The sequence below is a fragment of the Sinocyclocheilus rhinocerous genome, unplaced genomic scaffold, assembly GCF_001515625.1.
Source record: "Sinocyclocheilus rhinocerous isolate Xijiao unplaced genomic scaffold, SAMN03320098_v1.1 scaffold1307, whole genome shotgun sequence".
Taxonomy (NCBI): Eukaryota; Metazoa; Chordata; class Actinopteri; order Cypriniformes; family Cyprinidae; genus Sinocyclocheilus; species Sinocyclocheilus rhinocerous.
In genome coordinates this window covers 101,439-110,218 of record NW_015631048.1, presented here as the reverse complement: position 1 = coordinate 110,218, position 8,780 = coordinate 101,439, and the positions used below count along the sequence as shown (strand labels likewise).

At 36.6% G+C, this 8,780-nt stretch overlaps 1 protein-coding gene across 2 annotated transcripts in view; it reads right to left on the bottom strand.

Annotated features, from left to right (window-relative positions):
* The window catches only part of LOC107741128 (nuclear receptor-interacting protein 1-like), a 32,058-nt gene that overhangs the window by 14,766 nt on the left and 8,512 nt on the right, over positions 1-8,780 (bottom strand). Inside the window, exon 2 of one of the 2 annotated variants that reach the window (XM_016553722.1) lies at positions 5,303-5,475. The exons of the other annotated variant lie outside the window; for it this stretch is intronic. The gene's annotated coding sequence lies outside the window, so the exon portion shown is untranslated. The remainder of the gene's footprint in view (positions 1-5,302; positions 5,476-8,780) is intronic. 2 annotated transcript variants of the gene reach the window in all.

The following is an 8,780-nucleotide window of genomic DNA, read 5'->3' as shown; positions in this document are numbered from 1 at the left end:
GCTTCTGAATGGTGTAATTACTTAGTTTGTCCAGCAGAGCGCGCTCCATTGTTTGCTACTGGACCCAGGTCAGTGTAGTGTAGAGATGCGCGGATGAGCTCAAACTTCACCCGAGTCCGCTGCTTCAAATTATCCGCCCGCCACCCACCCGCATTTATATTTGATTGTCACATTACAATGATTCTAATTCTTTGTTTTGCATTAGGGATATGCTGGTATCAAATTTTCATGTTGCGATTAATTGCTAATGCTTTTATTATGGTATACGGTATTATCACGATATTGAAATTTAGTTTAAAAAAGTGCTGTCATAATACCGCGCGCGCAGTGAGAAGATTTGTGCGTGCGCTCATCCGAAGCGCGCAAACCCACGCCTCAGAACGCGCGCAAATATTAAGCGTCTTGGTAAGTATCCTATAGCAGACATAGCCGGTGTTCTGAAAATTTGTGCTACACTGTCAGATTTTGCTACCTCCCATTAAAACAGATGACGTCATCACCCGGGTGCTGATAGCGCGTGCGCACAGGTGAGACCTGACAGGCACACATTGATATCTGTGTTTAAGCTAAACTCGTTTAAGCTTTCCAGTTTAAACATTTTACCCCAACTCTAAACCTACCCTTACAGTAGGATAAATACAGTGTCAGAACACCGGCTGAACGTACTGTATCACTGCATTCTCTTAAAGTGACCTTTATTTGACAGTATAGTTTTTGCCTAAACATAGCACATACCGAACCGTACCGAAACCGTGACTCTACAAACCGAACCGTGAGTAAGTTGAACCGTTCCACCCCTAATATATATATATATATATGCCAAATTGTTCAAAATTACCTGTTTATTTCCAGGTTTAAATTTCCCAGATTTTCAATCAATCTTTATATCAATACTTATTTATTTTCACATTCATATAATTTCCTCAATTAAGGAAGAAGCAGATCATCTAAATAAAGAATAACTCTGCATTTCTTGGTGTGGCCAAAGCCATACCAGAAAAATAGTGACATGAAACATGCAATTGAACCACAGTTTCGCTTCCACACATGCTGCAGTTTCAATCCCAATTATGATACTGTTAAGCACTGTGGTGTATTGAATCATGACTTTTGTATCATAATATATATATTATCAGGTATTTTGTGGTACCTAACACTAATGTGAAAGACTGGAGGGCCAAATCATCTTTTCACTTCTTCTTTTCTGCCAAAAGAGCGACAGTAGTGTAACTTTTCCATGTTTAAATCAGATCTTCACAGGCCTGGGGCCTCCATAATCTCCCTACTGTTAATTAAATGACGAGGGAGCGTAGGCGAGCTGAGAGGAGAGAGGGACAAAGCTGCTGGGTCTCCTGCCACAGCAAGACTCGTTAATATTAAAGATTTATGCTCTTCCCCCGCCATCGCTACAGACCTTCCTGTGCTATGCGTGTCTGCTTGGGTATGTGTGTTTTTAGGACAATGCATTGCAATGCAAACTAGACAATCACTTCGGTCTCAGCGGTGTGTCATGGAGCATGGAAATTGTTGACAAATTTCTTGTGATTGTATAATTTATCATCTCAAAACACTTCTGTTTTGAGTAAGATGGAAACTAATCTGCAAATGTGAAATGAAATGAGCTGGACGCCAGCCGGTGGAAGATTTACGACAGAGTGAATCTGGAATCGTGACAGTGTTTATTGATCATTTAGTCTCCATGGTTTCTCTGTTTAATCGAAAAGTCGCAAAACGGTGATAACGGACGCCTGAGGGACAGATTAGATTGGCACAGATACCTCAAGCACACGACCACTGCTTCTCTTTTTCGAATTCAATATCAGGTCAGCCAGGTTCACTCTAAAATTAAGAGGTTAACGTGCTAAGAAAAACTGTACTCTGACTTACTCAAAACATATGACTTTCTTTCTTCTGTGGAACACCAAAGGAGAAATTAGAAATGATATACTGATCAAAAAATAGGGCAAAGGACAAAAAAGCAGCATATATGTAGCTCATACGTTTGCAAAAATAATTCTTTAAGTGATGCACATATACATATGTGACCCTGGACCACAAAACCAGTCATAAGGGTCAATTTTCTGAAATTGAGATTTATACATCATCTGAACGCTGAATAAATAAGCTTTCCATTGAAATATGGTTTGTTAGGATAGGACAATATTTGTCCGAGATACAACTATTTGAAAATCTGGAATCTGAGGGTGCATAAAAATCTAAATACGGAGAAAATCGCCTTTAAAGTTGTCCAAATGTTCTTAGCAATGCATATTACTAATCAAAAATTAAGTTTTGATATATTTACGGTAGGAAATTTACAAAATATCTTCATGGAACATGATCTTTACTTAATATCCTAATGATTTTGGCATAAAAGAAAAATCAATAATTTTGACCCATACAATGTTTTTTTGGCTATTGCTAAAAATATACCCAAGCGACTTAAGACTGGTTTTGTGGTTCAGGGTCACATATAGCTACATATAACTATAAATTAATAGAAAGTCATGAAACAATACTTTAAATACTCTCTCGACACGATTTACATTTTATTTTTACTAAATAATTTTAGATTTTACTAAAACTAAGCACATATACAGTGGTGTGAAAAAGTTTTTGCCAAAAACTGCATTTTGTATTTACTTGCATTATCTTTGCGTAATATTAAAATTGGTTTGATGATCTGAATCTTTTAAGTGTGACAAATATGCAAAAAATGAAAAAAACAGGAAGGGGGCAAAAACCTTTTCACGTCACTGTAAATACAGAAAAACATAAAAAAGTCATGAACTAATCCTTTAAATGCTCTCTCAATGCTAGAAAGATGCTTCCAGTCCAAACTACTCAAACAAACAGCCGTGTGACGTGAAACGGGAATTTTACACTAAGCTTATGTGTGACCGCAGGGCACTAAGGCAGTGAGACTGCAGACTTAACGGAGGTTTAACCGTTAATTGCCGCAGATAAAAATGGATGCACGAGTTAAAAGCGTGAGAGGAAGCGGTTAGCATGCCCATTTGAATGGCTAAGTTACATTAAAACCTCTCTAACTCCATTTCAGCCCCATTTTCAAACCGCACACACCCTCTTTCCTGGCTGCACTGGAATATGTGGCACTACAGAGTCGTTTCAAAGCGTCTGAGGATAATCAAAGACAGCCCTTGACTGGCGCCTCAATGCAGCCACAATATCCGTGGTCGCAGGAAGATATTGAGGGGTTAACCAGGGTGGGGTGGGGGTAAATTAAGGATTTTACAGTGCCCCCAATTCCCCCCGCTCCCCCCTCTTCCTGTTGTTACATAGAGTCACAGGGTGAGCGCATGTGACCTTGAGATGCATCGCTGGTACAGTCAGGGCTGCTTTGCCTGCAGGCGTCCTTGAACTGGATCTGCAAGACAAAAACCTTCACACTGCCAGATAGACATCTCAAATCCCCCCACCCACCCCAAACCAAACGTCTCTCTCTCTCTTTTCAATCTGCGTCCCTGTTATCTCCTCCCCAGTGGGGGAGTCTTATCTGAATGCTGGATCTTTAACCTTAACACTGAACTCAGACAGAGGCGGAATTTCAAAATGTCTCACTGGTGTATTTTTAACCTTCATCCACAGATTGTTTGTCTCCGTTTCAGAGGATTAGATGACTCTCCACGCCATCTGAGACACTAGCCAGGCCGACTTGGAATACAAGGGGTTTTTTTGCAGAAGAACTACATGATGTTCCGAGCAGCCCAACAAACTCTGAGATGACATCCATCTCAGCGAATAGCAGGACGAGCTGGTTTTGGTTTTTATCATCTTGTGTTCTGCATGAGTGTCTTTGTAAGAAAATAAATTGTGTCCTAGCATGTTGTTATCCCCAAAAGGCTTCTTACAGGAAGATTCTGGGTTCATTACAGGTTAAGCACATTTTTGGTATAACGCTCATTACCACAAAATAATTTTGACAAAATTATAGAAAAGCGAGGTTACAGTGAGGCACTTACAATGGAAGTGCACGGGGCCTAACTTCTGGAGGATTGAAAAGTAGAATTATAATGTTATTAAAGCACATATCAATTCTTCTATTAAAATTACATATTATTTGAGCGGTGAAGTCGTTCTTATCACTTTTATGGTCATTTTAGGGTCTTAGGAAAAATTTTCTCATGGCAACAAAATTATAAAATTGAATATAATGAACATAAATGCATGTTAACATTCATATTGCCCATGTATTTTGGCTATATTATTAAAACAGTGAGTATTTTAATCTATATACATAGACACGTTTCACTTTCGTTGTAAGTGTATCACTATAACCTAAATTTTTGCCTCTTTTATTTAAGGAAAGGATTATATTGTTATACTTAAATAAAGCTATTAAAAATGTTTCTGTTAACTAAAATAAAATATAAATATTAGATGAAAGCTTAAATGAAAAATAGAAATATTGAAACTGAAATAAAATAAGCTTACGGTTAAAGATGAAGCACTATTATTACTAAAACTGAAATAATACATTAAAACTACATAGAAATATTAAAAATAATAAAAATAAAATACAAGCCTTAGACGAAAACTTCAATGAAATTTAGATTTAGAAAACTTCAGTGCCTTTGCAACTAAATGAAATAAGCTTACTGTAAGTTGAAGACAAAAAAATAAATTAAAGGCAATTAGGAATATAAAGAAAACTAATAAAAATGACAAACTTTGAAAACTGAAAATATAAAATTAAAGCTAATTCAAAATATTAATAAATACTATAATAGTATAGAAATAATAGTATTATATATATATATATACATATATACATACACACACACACACACACACACAGACACACAATAAAACTGAACCAAGAATATTCCTTTAAATAGCTAAACCAGTCCTCAGTTAACATGCATGTTTTGCTGGTGAACATCACGGCTTTCTGGACCACCAGCTACATCTGCACCAAACTAGCATGCTGCTATGTGTCATTTCACTCGTCTCCCCAGCACTTTAAGTCACTATCATAAAAGTGCAAAAAAACAATTAAAAACGAACCATTTGGACAAATATGCATCTCCAGTGCCTTTCTGAAGAATAGAAATTACACAAAAAGAGAAGTTACACACTGCAAGTGTTACAGGAGAGCATGAAGCGCCTTTTATCATCATGCAAATGCAGTGCCCTTGGATGCCCTTGGTTGCACAAGGTTCATCACTTTAAACAAATATTTGGACTGTCCTCTGTACTTTGACACCGAGGTGGGGGAAGAGGGGAGAAATGTGTGGACCGTGTCCTTCGTGGGAGACTTTGCAGTGCCGTGCCGACTGACCTTTCCTGACTGTAACGTTATCGCATATCATATGTGATCCTGCTGGAAACCATCTGCCATGGACTCCTCTGGCAGCACGCAGGAGTCCGAGACGTCACCGCTCTCCTCACCTTCACTGGAATTCATCAGATTACCGCGGGAACACCCACCTGACCCTGTTTGGGACACGATCCCTGCGCAACACGATATGCTCAATTAGACCAAAAGTCATTCATGCCAATGCATCAGTCCATGAGTTATTAAATCACACTCAAACTAGGGAAGTGAGCAGGGAACAGTAAGTCATAAGAGATGTTACAGTGATTATGCCATGGTTTAACAGTGCTGTAGACATGACGAGAAGTGGACCAACATGATAAAACACACTATAAGGGTAGACAATGAAAGAAAAATTTATAACAAAATTTGTACATCAAAAATGTGTATATCAAAATATGTGCATTTTAAAAACTCTTTAAGATAATTTACAAATTAATGGTAAAATGATCACAAATGGTATGATTTCTGATATTTACATTTTTTTAAACACTAATGAAACAACTTTGACGATAACAAATATCAATAAATAAACACTTTATTAAAATACTACTTTACGTACTTGTTCTATGCTGCATCGTTTTTTTTTATCCAAGTAATGGAGCTCATTAGCAACTAATTAAGTTTATTTAGAGTTCAACTGATTAATATTAATATAATGATTAATGATTATAATATAGTGATTAACAAACAGATAATATCATGAACAAATATAAAATGTTATATTAAAAGGCATTTTGGTCCCATTACCAGGACAATTCTACCACTTGAAAAAGTAAAAAAAAAAAAAAAAAAAGTTTGAAACTTTTAGTTTGAACACTCAGAAATTGCTAGTAAATTCCACAAATAATTACAAAGAAATGTCAAGTAACATTTTTTTTTTTAAGTAGAAAGACTGAAAAAGTATTTTCTTGTAAAACGTACTCTAATAATATTTTATAACTCAAATTTTTTTTTACAGTATAATTATCTCAATTATTAACAAGAACACACCATCATTAACGTTAACATCATTGCTTTAATACTTTAATAATACTGTATATATTAGTTTTATGTGGTACAAATTCTTATAGCTGTCAGGAAATATGCATGTAAAGCAAAAGTGACAAGCATTATCATGACATGAACTGAAATTGAATTTCAGTTCAGTCAATTCAATTCAGCTTTATAATTGCACCCGACTTTCGAAGCCAAGATAATAACCTGGGATAAAAAAAAACAGATAATTAGTTTACATTCAAAGTTTTCAAAACTTTACAATGTCAAACAATAAAACCAGACATTCAAAATAAAGCAGCTCAAATCAAAATCTTTTTTGTTGTTGGTTTTGTTTTTTGTTAAACATTTCTCACAAAGTTGAAGGACCAGAGTCATTTCTGGAGTAATGTGTCATCACTCTGAGCTGATATTGAGGTTGTTACGATTGCTACATTTTACAGTTGCACCCCACACTTCCAGCGCAGGCTGACCTGCTCTCCATTACTCACAGCATTCATGATAAGAGCCGTGGCGCGTGAACACAACTCAAAATCTCAAATACTCAAACTCCTGGTTGGGTCAAAGTCTCCCTGTGCCTGTTAGATGCAAATAGCTTGCCTAAATCAAATATTGAAACGTGCAATATAAACGGTCATTATTCAAAAAGAAACGGTTTTTGGTGTTCAAAGTCCTGTCTCCTGCTCCGTGTCTTTCTCTCAGTAGGCTGACAGAACCGTTGACCTTTTACGTTCTACAAAAACAACAATCAGTCATAAAAGGACACGCCCACTGGGATCTGTGTCCAAGAGCGTAAAAATGATGCAGTGATTCTCCCATGACTCCTGGCTTTCACCAGTGTGGCGATACTGATGTCATCTTAATTACCCTGAGCCATGGAAAAAAAAACTTGACTCGAGCTGTGCGTCACCTCGTTAATTCAGCGACTTTGAGGAAATGCTTAAGGAGACCAATGAGAGAATCAGTTCATGAGCTCAGATCTGTCTCAAAGAGGCACTTTATTAAGTGTACATGAATCTGGACTGAAGCTTTCTTTACAGATTTGAAAGGTTTCATAAAGTCCACACACTATAAAACCACTACAAAATAATATATCAGGATCATATCGGTTATCAGTCAATATTTGTTCGGCCAATCATAACGCACTGGATAGCTGGCCAATCACAGCACACCTTGCGTTTCAGACCGATGAGCTTTGTAAAAATCGACGCATTTCAGAAGGGTGGGGCATAGAGGAGAAACAATAATGTACAGTATGTGGAAAATAATATGTTTTTTGAACCTTAAACCGCATAAACACATTTCATTACACCAAATACACAAAATAATGTTCTTTTTAGCAACATCATATGACCCCTTTAAGAGATTTGTAGAAAAAAATATATACATTTATAAATTTTTTAAAAACATTTTTAATAAATAAATTTACATTTTAATAACAATAAAAATAAATATTTACTATTTAATAATCACATAAATAATAAAACAAATAAATATATTATACATAAAAATAAAAAATAAAAAAAATCTTCTGAACGGTAACTGAAATTATATTGTATTTGGACAATATTTGAGTTAAGAGATTTGTAAACAAAATATCTGAATAAAAATAAGTATATACAAATAAAATTATAAACCTATATAAAGAGATATACTCCTTAAAAGGAGTGATGACTGTATTTAGCTGCGATGTACAGTATGCGAAGCCATTGTTTCTGAACTGTAACTGATACCATATTGTATTTTCTCAGCTTTTGTCCCAGTGGAGGCAATGGGTGTGAAGGCCCTGAGAGACCTCAGACCTCCATGGACAGTTTTGGGCGTATAATATGTGCTTCATTTGCAGCTTTCCCTATACTGTTTGACAAGCCATTCACAAGACACAGCTCCTGCCGTTGACCCACTTCTGTGTGGCTGCGTCTGGCGACAGCCCCTGCACCCCATCTGACTGACTGCAGCACCACAACCCTCGGCCTCCCTGAACTGTGAGAAAAATAGGTCACCATGGCCCACTTTTCTTTCTTTTTTTCCTCTCAAAGGGAGTGTATGAAGACTGCTGCAGAGTCTAATCAGGCAGCTCAGAAAACACTAACACCGGAGAGAGAAAGTCTACAGCAGGTTCATTAACCCCAGTATCCAGAGAACACATGCTCCTCGCATCAGTGACGTACAAGAATCTTATCAGACGACAGGAACACTCACAACACATGCCTTCATTAAACACGGCGACTGAATCACACACACGTCACGTACACAATTTGTGATTCAAGACCTTTAGAAAATGACCTCATCAGTGAAAACAAGACAGCAACATGCCAACAACTCGAAAGCTGTAGAACCCAAGTTTAGCTAGGTACCACCTAAGGCATTTTAACAAAGACCAAAAATCAGGTTTCAAATTTCACTCAACTGACAAATGATCTGTATTACTTATAAATAAATAAAT